Genomic DNA, 13,595 nt, shown 5'->3' with positions numbered 1-13,595 from the left:
GGTGAAACCCTCATCTCTACTAAAAATATGAAAATTAGTCAGGCATAGTGGCAGGCGCCTGTAACCCCAGCTGCTCGGGAGGCTGAGACAGGAGAATCACTTGGCCCTGGGAGGCAGAGGATGCAGTGAGCCAAGATAAAAAAAAAGAAAATTCATAGACTTAGAACAAGTTATTTTAAAGAGAAGACAACTTAGATCACAAAGAAACAAAAAACGAAAGAAGTTTACATTTTAACTCCATCCCCTTCCACATATTTTGACTTTTAATTGTCTCAATTTATATATTTTATATCACCTCCTAACTAGTTGCTATTGCTATTATTATTTTTTGATAGATTTATCTTTTGGGTTTCATATGAGAGTGATGAGTGGACCGCACACCATACTTATAGCATTAAAATATTCGGGGTCTGTCCATGTACTTAACTGTACTCATGGGTTTTATACCTTCAATTGCTTTCTCTTTTCACATTAATGTTTTTTCTTTCAAATTGAAGAACTCCCTTTAGCATTTCTAAATGCCACGGGCCTAACAGTGGTGAATTCTCTCATAATTCAGTAGTGCTTATTAGCTTATTTTTATATGTAGTAGCTTTAAAGATTTTGTCTTTCTTTGAGTGAGATTCTCTGCCTCAGATTTGATCCATGGCCATCCTTTCTTAAGTTACTAAGGCACACGGTAGGCTTGGCCTCAGCCAGCCCCCAGTGGTACAGCCCATGCCCCCAAGAGTCCCCTAGTCTTCTCCCACATCACACAGGGACACTGGAGTTGTTCCCAGGGTGTATCCTTGGACTGGGTCATTTTCTGTGTTGAGATGACATCATGGCCGGTGAACAAAGACAGTGTTATCTGTTGCTCTTTTTACACAATGCCAAGTACCAGCCTACCCAAGCCTCCATCCTACTGCCAGCCAGCGTGGAAAGGCCTCATTAGCATTCAGCACCAGGCTTCCAGACACTCAGGCAAGCCAACAGTTGCCACCATCCCTCAGCTGCCTGCCCTTTCACACAGAGGAGCAAGGGCAAATGAGAGCTCATATTTCCCACCAAGGAAGGGATTTATCAGGCAGTGGGAGAGGGAGAAGCTTAAGAGAAGAGACTAGAAGTTTCCCTCTCTTCCAGTCCCTCATTCACAATCTCTGCAACCTTCAGAGAATGCCTCCTCTGTTCCTGGATGCTGAAGAGTTAGTGGGTGACTGGACATTGCTCAGAGAGCTCGTGGCCGTCTGCCAGCTGCCCTCAGGAGGATCTGGGGCCTGCCAGAGTTAGCTATAAAGGGATGCTGGGTTTTGGAAGGTCCAGTTGGACTTAAGAAGATAAAATAAGAAACTTACCCCAAAATCCTTTAAGGCTAAGCTCTTGGATTTCTTTTCTTTTTCTTTTCTATTTATTTATTCATTTTGAGACAAGGTGTCATTCTGTTGCTTAGGCTGGAGTGCAGTGGCATGATCATATCTGACTGCAGCCTTAACCTCCCGGGCTCAAGCAATCCTCCTGCCTTAGTTTCTTGAGTAGCTGGGACTACAGGTGTGGGCCACCGTGCCTGGCCATGGGTTTATTTTATTTTATTTTATTTTTTATTTTATTTTGTTGTTTATTTTTTTGAGACAGACTCTCACTCTGTCACCCAGGCTGGCCTGCAGTGGCATGATCTCAGCTCACTGTAACCTCCACCTCCCAGGTTCAAGTGATTCTCAAACTCCTGACCTCAAATGATTCACCTACCTCAGCCTCCCAAAGTGCTGGGCACCCGGCCCTTGGGTTTACTTTCTAATGCTTGAGGCAGTATGTAAATATGAGTTGTCTATTTAGTTAATTTAACAAACCTCTGTGGTAGGTTAAAAGAAATGCCCTTCTCTCCCTGCCAAAAATTTCTATTTCTTATCCCCAGGAGCTGTGAACATTATGTATTGATAAAAGAGTTAAATATTACCTTACATGGCAACATGGGATTGAGTTAAGGATTTTTTTTTTTTAAGATGGAGTTTCGTTCTGTTGCCCAGGCTGGAGTCCAATGGTGCAATCTCAGCTCACCACAACCTCCATCTCCTGGGTTCAAGCGATTCTCCTGCCTCAGCCTCCTGAGCAGCTGGGATTACAGACATACACCACCACGTCTAGCTAATTTTGTATTTTTAGTAGAGATGGGATTTCTCCATGTTGGTCAGGCTGGTCTTGAACTCCCGACCTCAGGTGATTCACCCACCTCAGCCTCCCAAAGTGCTGGGATTACAGGCGTGAGCCACCGTGCCCAGCCGAGTTAAGGATTTTGAAGGAAGAGATTAATCCTGGATTATCTGGGTCAGCCCTAACCACAATCACAGGTATCCTTATAAGGAGAAAGGAAGCAGAGGGAGTTTTTACAGACTAGCAGGAGAAGGTGATGTGAAGTCGGAGTCAGAGACTACAGTGATACAGCCACAACCCAAGGACCACCTCCAGCCACCTGCTATAGGAAAAAAAAAACTATCTGGGGAATGTGAGCCCCTTTAAGTTATCAGGCCCAGAGAGGCATTTAAAATATGACACCAGGCTAGGCGAGGTGGCTCACATTTGTAATCCCGGCACTTGGAAGGCCACCTTGGAAGTCCGAGGTGGGTGGATCACTTGAACTCAGGAATTCAAGTCCAGCCTGGGCAATACGATGAAACCTTTTAAACATAAGTTCCAATTTCAAATCATCTCTTTGTGAACACATATGACTGTATGCTTTTAGAAAAAGTCAGGTCACACTGAGTGCTTTGCTGCTTAGAAATTTCTTCTGACAGATACCCTAAGTCATCTGTCTCAAGGTCAAAGTTCCACAGATCTCTAAGGCAGAAACAGAATGCCACCATCTCTTTGCTAAAGCATAGTGAGAGTGACCCTTGCTCTAGTTCCCAATAAGTTCCTCATCTCCATCTGAGACCACCTCAGCATGGACTTCCTTGTCCACATCACTATCAGCATTTTGGTCAAAACCATTCAGCAAGTCTCTAGGAAGTTCTAAACTTTCCCACATATTCCTGTCTTCTTCTGAGCCCTCCAAACTGTTCCAACCCAACCTCGGCCTGTTACCCAGTTCCAAAGTTGCTTCCACATTATCAGGTTATCTTTATAGCAGTATCCCACTATCCCAGTACCAATTTCCTGTATTAGTCTGTTTTCACATTGCTATAAAGAACGCCCTGAGACTGGGTAACTTATAACAAAAGAGGTGTAATTGACTCACAGTTCTGCATGACTGGGAAGGCCTCAGGAGACTTACAATCATGATGGAAGACGAAGAGGAAGCAAGGCACATCTTATGTGGCGGCAGGAGAGACAGCACAAGATGGGGGAACTGCCAAACACATTTAAACCATCAGATCTCATGAGAACCCACCCACTATCAGGAGAACAGCATGGGAGAAACTGCCCCCATGATCCAATCATATCCCACCAGGTCTCTCCTCCAACACATGGGGATTACAATTTAAGCTGAGATTTGGGTGGGGACACAGAGCCAAACCATATCAGCGTTCTTATTCATGATTTTATCACATCTTCAGCTTTTTGGGGGACTGATTGTACAACGGGAGGCAAAAATAAGGGCTAAATAAAGGGACACTATGAACAAGTGCACAATCACAGAGTGGCTCACACCAAGGAGGGCGCTGTGATGCCTCCTCCACCACCAGCTGCATCTGGGACACACCGTCCCTCAGTGGCTCTCGCTGAGCTCAGAACACCCACAGGCAATTCTACATTCTGCCAACTGCATTTGAACCCACAACTTTAAGCAAATCATTTACAGAAGTGTTTGATTCATGAAAATGAAGATCTTGGCTTGGTGTGGTGGTTGACACCTACAATCCCAACCCCTTGGGAGGGTGAAGCAGGTGGATCGCCTGAGTCCGGGAGTTTGAGACCAGCCTGGGCAACATAGTAAAACCCTGTCTCTACCAAAAATACAAAAGTTAGTCAGGTGTGGTGGCAATAGCAACAGGGGATGGCCAAATGCCTAAGCAGATAGGGATGGGTCCCCCAGGAAACCCCACCTCCAAGCCGAATACAGTTTAAAACCTGAAAGCCAAGCTGCAAGTTCAATCCATGGACTAGATTGAGACCTTGTCTTCCCCTTTGGCGCACTTTCCTCTGATTAATCCCCACCCTTCTCACCTATTTTACATATATCTACCCTCTCCTAATTGGTTTCCTACACTGCCATGCCCACCTTTGAGTGATGTCTTCACTTTAACCTTTTTCACGTACCCACAAACCAATCAGCACACACTCCCCATTCTGAGTCCATAAAAGGCCCCAGATCCTGTGGAGTTGGGGGTAACTTTCCCACCTTTGAATAGGTGGACCAACCCTGAGTCCTCCCTCTGCTGAAAACCGTTTTCATCACTCAATAACATTTTTCTCTGCCCTCCTCATCCTTCAACATCCTGTGTATCCTCATTCTTCTTGGATGCAGTACAAGAGCTCAGGAACCACCAAACTCAGGTACAAACTATGACACAGACAAGCTGCGGCATGCCAGCATGGCCAAGTGTGGCCTGGGTGGGATATTGCCCAGGATCCCTGGCTTACAAAGTGACTGAGAAGAAAAATTCTACATCAGCCTATAGTCCCAGCTACTGGGGGAACTGAGACAGGAGGATCACTTGAGCCCAGGAGGTTGAGGCTGCAGCGAGCTGTGATTGTGTGATTGCACTCCAGCCCAGGTGACAGAGTGACCACACCTAGTCTGGTAATTTATTTTTAGAGTCCTTATCTCTTGGAAGAACATAGTGACTTTTCTTTTTTATTTGTTGACAGACTCTCACTCTGTTGCCCAGGCTGGAATGCAGTGTCACAACCTTGGCTCACTGAAACCTCTGCCTCCCAGTTTCAAGTGATTCTCATGTCCCAGCCTCCTAAGTAGCTGGGATCACAGGCATGTGTATTTTTATATTTTTAGTAGAGACAGGTTTTCCCCTGTTGGCCAGGCTGGTCTCGAACTCCTGGTCTCAAGTGATCTGCCCACCTTGGCCTCCCAAAGTGCTGGGATTATGGGCGTAGGCCACTTGCACCTGGCCCATGGTGAATATTTGTGGAGAAAATAAGATATCTTTGGGTTCCCAGTGTTCCATTGTCACAGTTGGTGGGCAGTAACTGAACCAAGATGCTGTGGAATCTACTGGCTGTTTATCAGATTGCCCAGAGGACCATAAGCACTGCTTTTTATACGTATTTTGAAAATAAAGTTCCAGAAAAGCAAAAGCTGTTTCAGGAGGATAATGGAATTCCAGTACATTTAAAGGGTAGGGTAACTGATACCCTCCTCTACAGAGTAACCATGGTTCTTAGAGTTGGTGGGATGGCAAACGCCATAAATCTGCTGGCCATGGCTTCCTTTCCCAAGAAGCAACACTGACTTCGGTTATCCCAGCAATCACTTGGTTCAATTTCATTGAGCTCTATATGGACCAATTATCTGAGCTCTTCTTTGGGCATCAATATTTATTGACTTATACTTACCGTCACCAATAAAGCAGTTTTTACCACAGGGGGTGGGAGATGTCTCTGATTTTAGAACAAATCTGTGGGGTGAAGAATGTGGGAGTGAAGGGAGATATTCATGAAACAAGACCATCAGTGTGTTAACTGCTGCAGCCAGGATGATGGGGGATTTTGCTTATATAAAAGCCAAATGAATAGATTATTCTCAGATTTCCATAATAACATTGCTAAAAATGAGCCATTCATCAAAGAAAATTGTACTAGTTGGCCAATTTGCCAAGAATACTTTCTTTTATGAAACTTATCTCAGTGAAACAGCTGAGTCAACAGTAATTAGACCAGTCCTTGACTTCAGTCAAAATATGATAAGAGGGTAAAGGTCTAAAAACATGGCCTTTCATTTTCTATAGATATGAGCGAGGAAGGCGAGGAGAGTCCAACTATCCCGTACTGCCCAGTTCCAAAAGATTTGATGTGCAAGTCTCAGGAAGGCAGTCTCCCAGGTCACTGCCGAGAGCCTCGACTGCGAGAGAGTTGACTCCAAGCTTGCTGTTTGGGAAGCCATCTGACTTTGAAGAATCTGAGACTCTAGGTTTAAAAATATATATATATATATATATATATATATGATGAATTTATGAATTGATGAATTCTTAAGATGTTTAGGCATGTTTTTAGGAAGAATATTATCAGATGGCAAGAGGATATCTGCATAGCAGAACTGCCAAAATGGGAAGTGTGGACAAGAAACTACCAAGCAAACAATTGATATGGTGAACTCATATTGATGACTTCTATACACCAAAGAAGCTGCATAAACAAAAGAAAAAACAAACAAGTATAGAGAACATTTATAGCCTCATGAATAGGACTTAATATCCTCGATAATATAAAGACCTTTGACAAATCAGTAAGCAAAGAGGGACTGTGGTAGAAATGATGAATTAGCACTGAAAACTCACGCCCGCCTGCTACACGCCTTCCTGCACCTACAAAGGCCAGAAAGGTAAAAGAAGCTCTATACATCAGCTGTCTTTAAGTAACAAACCACCCCCAAAAAAACTTAGTGGCTTAAAACGGCAACAATTTATGATCTCTCAAGAGTCTGCAGCTATCTCATCTAAGCTAGGTGTACCCACAGGTCTGTGGTTGCTTGTGGAGCAGTTCATCTAGGTTGAGCTTAGCTGGATATGGCTCTAATCCATATGGTTCAATCTCTTTCAGGGACAGCAGGCTAGCCCAGGTATGTTCTCATCATAGCACTGGCAGGGGTATAAGAATAGCAAGCCTCAGCTGGTAGTAGTGGCTCACACCTATAATCTCAGCACTTCGGGAGGCCAAGGCGGGCAGATCACTTGAGGTCAGGAGTTCAAGACCAGCCTGGCCAACATAGTGAAACCCCATCTCTACTAAAACTACAAAAATTAGCCAGGCGTGGTGGCGCACACCTTAATCCCAGCTATTCAGGAGGCTGAAGCAGGAGAAGCACTTGAACCAGGGAGGCAGAAGTTGCAGTGAGCTGAGACTTCACCACTGTACTCTAGCCTGGGTGACAGAGCAAGACTCTGTCTAAAAAAAAAAAAACAAGCCTCAACACACACACTTTTCAAAACTAGGTATCACATCTACCAATATGTCACTCACTAAAGCAAGTCATTATAGGGGAGAGAGAAAAAAAACTTTCCTCTAGCCCCTCAGGTTCAATGGCTGGGGCCCTGCAAATTAGAGTGACAAAAAACAGGAGAAACGGTTTATCATTACATGTGCATAGAGAGGTCTTCATAAAAAAGTGAAGACCCAGGGCAGGGCGCCCTGACTCACACCTGTAATCCCAGCACTTTGGGAGGCTAAGGCAGGCAGATCCCCTGAGGTCAGGAGTTTGAGACCAGCCTGGTCAACATAACCCTGTCTCTACTAAAAATGCAAAAATTATCCAGGCATGGTGGTGCATGCCTGCAATCTCAACTACTTGGAGACTGAGGCACGAGAATCACTTGAACCCGGAAGTGGAGGTTTCAGTGACCCAAGATCGCGCCACTGCACTCCAGCCTGGGCAACAGAGCAAGACTCTGTCTCAAAAATAAATAAATAAATAAAAGAATAAATAAATAAAAGAAGAGAAAAGTGAAGACCCAAAGAAGCAATTAGACCCAGTATACCATTTTATCAAAGAACGATAAATTGTGGAAACAAGACACGACAAAGGGAAAGGGTTTTGAGTTCCTATGGGGCAGTAAGTTGTGGGAAGGTAAATATTTGGGGGAAAGTAATAGAAGATAAGGGTTATTTTAGTAAGGTTTATTTGCAGACTCTTCCCAGTGCGTATCTTTCATGGCCATAAAACCCACAATGCTAAGCCACCTAGCGAGTGGAGAGAAAAAGCTCTCCTCCATAAGGAAAGGTCCTAAAACTCAGGGATGGAGAGGCAACCTGGCTGGACCTGGCCTTCCCCCACACAGGGCACTGGCATGCCCCACACAGGCATGTGACTGAGGTCATCTTGAACCCTCCAGCCAACCCCAGCCAGCAATAAATATCACCAAGGAATTCCAATGAACACCACATGAAGTAAAAGAACTGGTCATCTATGTCCTGCCCAAATTCCCTGATCCACAGAAGCATAAGAATAGTTGTCGCCGGGCGCGGTGGCTCACGCCTGTAATCCCAGCACTTTGGGAGGCCGAGGCGGGCGGATCACAAGGTCAGGAGATCGAGACCACAGTGAAACCCCGTCTCTACTAAAAATACAAAAAAAAAAAAATTAGCCGGGCGCGGTGGCGGGCGCCTGTAGTCCCAGCTACTCAGGAGGCTGAGGCAGGAGAATGGCGGGAACCCGGGAGGCGGAGCTTGCAGTGAGCCGAGATCGCGCCACTGCACTCCAGCCTGGGCAACAGCGTGAGACTCCGTCTCAAAAAAAAAAAAAAAAAAAAAAAGATTAGTTGTCATTTTGGCCGGGCGCGGTGGCTCAAGCCTGTAATCCCAGCACTTTGGGAGGCCGAGGCGGGTGGATCACGAGGTCAGGAGATCGAGACCATCCTGGCTAACACGGTGAAACCCCGTCTCTACTAAAAATACAAAAAACTAGCCGGGCGTGGTGGCGGGCGCCTGTAGTCTCAGCTACTCGGGAGGCTGAGGCGGGAGAATGGCATGAACCCGGGAGGCGGAGCTTGCAGTGAGCTGAGATCGCGCCACTGCACTCCAGCCTGGGAGACACAGCGGGGAAAAAAAAAAAAAAAAAAAAAAAAAAAGAATAGTTGTCATTTTAAGCCAATACATTTTGGGGTAATTTGTTACATAGTAATGGACAGCTAGAACCCCTGACCAATATAACTCTTAGTAGGAAATGGGCAAATATCTTAAACAGATAATTCACAATAGAAGAAATATAGACTACTGAGAATATGGAGAAACTGTGTCCCAAATTCATTATTAATAATAAAGAATAAACTGAAACAAATAGACTATGTGTCAACTTGAGAAGTTTGTGTTTTTGTTTTTAATACCTGGTATTTGCAAGACTGTGGTAGAAGTGCTATTTTCTTATACTCCTGATGCTATGGTCTGAATTTTTGTTCCCTCTAAAACTCATGTTAAACCGAGGCAGGTGGATCACTTGAGTTCAGGAGTTTGAGACCAGCCTGGCGAACATGGTGAAACCCCGTCTCTACTAAAAATACAAAAACTAGCTGGGTATGGTGGCAGGTACCTGTTATCCCAGCTGCTCGGGTGGCTGAGGCAGGAGAATCACTTGAACCCAGATAGCAGAGGTTGCAGTGAGTCGAGATCATGCTACAGCACTTTAGCCTGGGTGACAGAGCAAGACTCCATCTCAGAAAACAAAACAAAACAAAACAAAAAACAAAAAACTTAACCCCCAATGTGGCAGTATTGAGAGGTGGGGCCTCTAAGAGGTGATTCGTTCATGGCCCTGTGCCACGAGTGGATTAATCCATTCATGGACTAATGGGTTATCACAGGAGTAGGACTGGAAGCTTTATAAGAGGAAAAGGGACCTGAGCTAGCATGCTCACCCCACTCAGGACTCTACAGAGTCCCCACCAGCAAGTAGGCAGATGCACCCCTTTGACCTTGTGCTTCCCAGCCTCCGGAACTATAAGAAATAAATTGGTTCTTTATAAATTACCCAGTTTCAGATACTCTCTTATAAGCAATGGAAAATGGATTAAGATACCTGACTATGAACATGTCTGGTTCTTTTTTTTTTTTTTTTTTTGAAACAGGGTCTCACTCTGTAACCTAAGCCTGGAGTACAGTGGACACAGTCACAGCTCACTGCAGCCTCAAACTCCTGGGCTCAAGGGATCCTCCCATCTCGGCACCCAGAGTAGATGGAACTACAGGCACACACCACCACACTCGCCTATTTTTTTTTTTTTTTTTTTTTTTTACTTTTTGCAGCAATGGAGGTCTAGCTATATTGTCTAGACTGATCCGAAACTCCTGGCCTCAAGCAATCCTCCTGCATTGGCCTTCTTAAAGCACTGGGATTACAAGTGTAAGCCACCATCCCTGGCCCAAATATAAGGCTTTATGAAGAATTTTCTCAACAGGCTTCAGCAGCCTTAGATTTTTTTTTTTTATATACATATATACACTGTGACTGTTAATTCTACTTCTAGGAGTTTATCCTCCCCCAGAAATAATCAGATGTGCATAATGCTTTACAGACACAATAATCCCTGATACGCAATTAACCAGAGGAGAAAACTGGACACAACCTAAGAGTCCAAAAAATAGCAGTCATTAAATTGTGGCACGTCACACAATGAAGTATTTTGCCAATATTAAAAATAACGTTTAAGAAACTTATAAAAGTATAGGTGAATTTTATTTCCTTTATAGGTTATTTTTCCTCTGAAACTTTTTCTGTTTTTTGTTTCTGTTTTGGTTTTTTTGAGACAGGCTCTCACTCTTGCCCAGGCTCAAGTGTGGTAGCATGATCTCAGCTCACCGTAGCCTCGACATCCCAGGCTTAAGTGATCTTCCCACTTCAGCCTCCAAAGTAGCCGGGACCACAAGGCATGCACCACCATGTCTGGCTAATTTTTGTGTTTTTTTTTTTTGTTTTTTTTTTTTGTAGAGATGGGGTGTTGCTGTGTTGCCCAGGCTTGTCTTCAACTCCTGGCCTCAAGCAATCTGCCCGTGTTGGCCTCTCAGAGCTCTTGGGATTACAGGCATGTGCCACCATGTCCAGACTAAAACATTTTCTAATTACAAAAATTGTATGCACCATAAAGCTTTCAATTTGCTTTTCAAGACAAAAAGAATTAATTTTGAAGAAATAAACTGTTACAAAAGAAAAAAGAATGGTAGGAAACGTGTAGGTTAAGAGATACAGTGTATGTACCTTATTTAGATCTTAATTCAAATAAAGTGTCTTTTACAAAAGAAACAATTGTGGAAATTTAAATACTGTCTGGATATTTGATTAAGAGTTTTTCTTATTTTATTTTATCTTATTTTGAGATGGAGTTTCGCTCTTGTCACCCAGGCTGAAGTGCAATGGCATGATCTTGGCTCACTGCAACCTGTGCCTCCCGGGTTCAAGCGATTCTCGTGCCTCAGCCTCCTAAGTAGCTGGGACTACAGGCACCCGCCACCACACCAGGCTAATTTTTGTATTTTTAGTGGAGATGGGATTTCACCATGTTGGCCAGGCCAGTCTCAAACTCCTGACCTCAGGTGTTCCGTGCCTCGGCCTCCCATAGTGCTGGGATTACAGCGTGAGCCACTGTGCCCTACGAGTTAATTTTTAAAAAAAACATGAAATTATGATATTGAATTTACACTTTTAACAAGAGTTATACTTTATAGATTAACACACACACCCCTCCCAATAAGACTAGTAGACATTTCACCTTGAGTATTTGAGGAGAAAGTGGAGATGGACCTGAGAAAGAAGACACAGTAAAAGTATTTCCCAATGAGAAATAAAAAAAATCAGCCAGGTGCGGTGGTTCACACCTGTAATCCCAGCACTTTGGGAGGCTGAATGTGGGTGGATCACTTGTTGCCTGGTCAACACAGTGAAACCCTGTCTCTACTAAAAATACAAAAAAATTAGCCAGGCGTGGTGGTGCATGCCTGTAATCCCAGCTACTCAGGAGGCTGAGACAGGAGAATCATTTAAACCTGGGAGGCGGAGGTTGCAGTGAGCCAAGATCATGCCACTGCACTACAGCCTGGCTACAGAGTGAGAATTCATCTCAAAAAATAAAAAATAAATAATAAATTCTAAGCCTCTCAACGGACTAAATGGATCCTCTCTTGGCCAAGGGGACTCCAGAGAAAGCTTGGAAGCTGAGTTCACAGCCATAAGATAGGAGATCGAACACACCTCATTATACCCACTCTCTCGCTAACAGTACTTAGGTTTTCTTCCATAAGGGCTAAACAGGAACCAGTCTTTGCAAAAGACTACTAGCTCATCTTCCCAGGCACAGAACAAGGACAAGATGAAACTAATCATTCCTTCATCCCTTCCCAAGACTCAGCCTTTTCTATTCGCTTTTACTCCAGATCTTCACCTTATCGTTTGTAAAATGTTGGTTCCCTGGGCGCTAACTAAAGTCTTACAAGTATGTAATCATTTGCCTCACTGCTGCCCCAACCCCCTTTTTTTTTAAGGAAAATGTAATAAATAGTAAATTTTTTTTTTTTTTTGAGACAGAGTTTCGCTCTTTTTGCCCAGGCTGGAGTGCAATGGCGCGATCTCGGCTCACCGCAACCTCCGCCTCCCGGGTTCAAGCGATTCTCCTGCCTCAGCCTCCCGAGTAGCTGGGATTATAGGCATGTGCCACCACCCCGGCTAATTTTGTATTTTTAGTAGAGACGGGGTTTCTCCATGTTGGTCAGGCTGGTCTTGAACTCCCGACCTCAGGTGATCCACCTGCCTCGGCCTCCCAAAGTGCTGGGATTACAAGCGTGAGCCACCGCGCCCGGCAAATAGTAAATTTTTTAAGAACCTCTTTGGAAAAAGCAGCCACAGATTCTATGACTCATGTTTTTCCCCTGTGCATCCTCAAGCTGGCTTAATAAACCTTGGTAGTGTGAGACTTAGTGCCTCAGTCACTCATTTTGGTTATAATTTTGGTAACCATGAAAGGATTACAGAGAAGAGATTAGCTCCTCTGACCTGCAGCAATTCTCCTGCCAAGAGATTCTCTCTGACTGTGCAAACTGCAAAGGTTCAAAAGCTTGTTCTCTCTCCTGAGGTTCCCTGATCTCCTGAAATTTTTGGTTTGAGATTCAAGGTTTATTTTGCCAGGGAACTCCTCTAGAAAAGGAGTTTGCTCACTTCCGATAAGGAAGCTGAGTTTGCTGCTTTCATCCCAACAAAGAGCAGTCTTCAGCTTGGGCTGCACCTCCAAGTAAGGAGGTGGCTTGGGATTTCATTTGGGGATTTGGTAGCTGAAGGTCAAGGTTTATTGACAGCTGGCTGTAACTTCTCCTTTATACTCAGAGATCCCAGCAATAGGTAAATTTTGCTATTGCTTTTTCTGCATTTTTCGTTTCGTCCATCTTCTGTTAGATTTGACCAAATCTTACCATGCCCCCCATGTTGAGTAAAACCCCTGCAGCTACAGAAAATCAAGTTTCAACCTTAGAAACACTGGCTGGTTAAAATAAATCAATATTTTACCCCCCAAATATTTAAAATATATATATATATTTTTTCTTTCTTTCTTTTTTTTTTTTTTTTTTGGATACAGACTCTTCTAAAAGAGAAGAGGCTACAGTTGCCCAGGCTAGAGTCCAGTGGTGCATCTCAGCTCACCGCAGCCTTGACTTCCCAGGCTCAGGTGCTTCTACCACATCAGCCTCCCCAGTAGTTCGGATTACAGGTGCATGCCACCATGCCCGGCTAATGTTTTGTATTTGTTGTAGAAATGGGGTTTCACCATGTTGCCCAGGCTGGCCAAAATATATATCTTTGACATATTTTAAAGCAGCTCTGCCAGACTTTCTGTAGTCTGCATCTCGGAAAGGTTAGCTAAGGCCTTCATTCCGAAGGCTCCTTTGCACACACGTTAAATAAATGTGCATGCCTTTCCTCATAATCTGCTTCACACCAGTGATTTTTTTCAGTGAACTTTTAGGGGGCT

At 44.1% G+C, this 13,595-nt stretch overlaps 1 long non-coding RNA gene and 1 pseudogene across 2 annotated transcripts in view; one reads left to right on the top strand and one right to left on the bottom strand.

The window, feature by feature from the left end:
• The window catches only part of LOC102140471 (uncharacterized), a 69,060-nt gene that overhangs the window by 7,976 nt on the left and 47,489 nt on the right, over positions 1-13,595 (bottom strand). The gene's annotated exons all lie outside the window — the stretch shown is intronic.
• Positions 5,050-5,483, top strand: LOC123572206 (cytochrome c oxidase subunit 7A2, mitochondrial pseudogene; annotated as a pseudogene).

This window comes from Macaca fascicularis, chromosome 3 (assembly GCF_037993035.2).
Source record: "Macaca fascicularis isolate 582-1 chromosome 3, T2T-MFA8v1.1".
Taxonomy (NCBI): Eukaryota; Metazoa; Chordata; class Mammalia; order Primates; family Cercopithecidae; genus Macaca; species Macaca fascicularis.
This window is presented reverse-complemented; position numbering and strand designations above follow the sequence as displayed.